Below are 1914 nucleotides of genomic sequence, written 5' to 3'. Positions count from 1 at the left end.
CATCACCACTACCCCTCTCCAGAACTTTTCCATCACCCCAAACAAAAAGTCTGTACCCATGAAAAGAACTCCCATTCCTTCATCCCCCAAGCCCCTGATAACCTCTATTCTACTTTCTCTGTGAATTTGCCTATATTCTAGGAACTTCATGTAGATGAAATTGTACAGTATTTGGTCTGTTGAGTGTGGCTTATTTCACTCAACATGTTTCCAAGAGTCATTCACATTGCAGCATGTATCAAAATTTGTATTTTCTTCTTGAGACTAAAAAAAAAAAATCATTCTGTTGTATACATATTTATATCATAAATACATGCACATTCTGCAGAATGTGATTCTTAAAAAGATTTTATTTACCTTTTCATCTTCATTCTTTGATAGACATTGGGGTTGTTCTGGCGATTGTGAATAATGTTGCATGTAAAACATTATTGTAAAATATATCGTTGCATATTAGTGTAAAAGAACATTGGCATAAAAGTATCTGAGTCTGTGCTCAGTTACAGTCAGTTATTTCAGTTGCATATATATCACTGGCCATTTTCCTCCTCTTTCTTTCCCTCCACCATCAGTTCCTTCCAGTTGAAATATCCAATATTGATAAAAAAATATTCTGAGAACAATGAGTTCACAAAGAAAGACACTTTCTGCTTTCATTATTAGTAATGAGAAACAATCTGATGCATATTCTCACTGAACTGAATTTCTGTCTTGTTTGTATATTCCATGTGATTCCATTCAGCATGATAGTGAAAAGCTCCATATTTATGTCTCATGGATTTATAAAATATCTTCAAATAAAGGTTCCATATATTGAGGTAAGTTTTATGTTTTCTTGAGCATTTCTTAGGTTGCATAGGGGAAATATTTTCATTAATTTTTAAAATTACTCTTAAAAATAGTTTTATAATTACTTAAGTGATTAGAAGTTTACTTGATAATGTAAATTTATAGTCCCTGTTGTTTCTTGGGTATAAGTCTTCCTCTGCTGGCATTTGTCAATCATTTCTCTGCTCATTAATTAATTCATACCTTGTACTTATTAGAATTTCAGTAATGGGAATATGTTGTACAGTATGCCTTAAATAATGTACTTCATTACAAAAATTAATTGGTTTTTGTAGGTCCTACAATTACTAGTGGTCCAATATCTTCTTTTCTTTTGGCTCCTGATTTCCACAAAGTAAATTAAACTGCACTATTAAAGTAGAATATCTAGTGCTCACTTCAGCAGCACATATACTTAAAATTGGAACAATACAGAGAAGATTGGCATGGCCCCTGCGCAAGGATGACACACTAATTCGTGAAGCGTTTCACATTTAAAAAAAAAAAAGAGTAGAATATCTACTTTTATCTTGAAGTGGGACAGAATGGCTTCTGAAAACAATATGCAAGAAGCTCTAGAAAAACACCTTTACTATATCAATTCCTCTCAGATGTTGATACTCTATTCCAACTGTTAAATGTATATGTGTAAATGCAATTGCTTATGACCAAGACATCACTGACCTATCTCTATATGGATTCCCAAATATTTTTATCTTTGTTTCTCTGTCATGACATTTAATGTACTTTAAAACTATCTTGAAAGTGCAAATTTGGCATAAATAGTCCTGCTTAACTGCTAATGCAAAACTTTACAGGGTTTTAAAAACCAGTTTCATCTGATCGTAGTTCCATAAATGAGGTGCCTTTAAATGTTAGAGTAACATGTACAGTAAATATTTGCTATGTTAAAATAAAGCTTTTTTTGTCTACTTGGAAATCAAGAAGGTGAATAAAACTAATGAATCCCCAAAATCCTTTGGCACCTCAAATTATTTCCAAATCTTTGCTTTCAAAAAAACTGAAGTAAAATCTAGAAAATTGTCTGAAAGGTTATCAGAATAATTTCTGATGCTAAATCATTTT

General features: G+C 31.8%; 1 non-coding gene across 1 annotated transcript; it reads left to right on the top strand.

Moving 5' to 3' along the window:
• Positions 1 to 1218: 1218 nt before the first annotated feature.
• On the top strand, positions 1219 to 1326 carry LOC118971699 (U6 spliceosomal RNA). Its single transcript, XR_005060289.2, has one exon. It is a non-coding gene; the product is annotated as a U6 spliceosomal RNA (small nuclear RNA).
• The last annotated feature ends 588 nt before the right edge of the window (positions 1327 to 1914 follow it).

This window comes from Manis javanica, chromosome 14, assembly GCF_040802235.1.
Source record: "Manis javanica isolate MJ-LG chromosome 14, MJ_LKY, whole genome shotgun sequence".
Lineage (NCBI taxonomy): Eukaryota > Metazoa > Chordata > Mammalia > Pholidota > Manidae > Manis > Manis javanica.
Note: the sequence above shows the minus strand (reverse complement) of the source record. Positions and strands in the feature narration are given on the sequence as shown.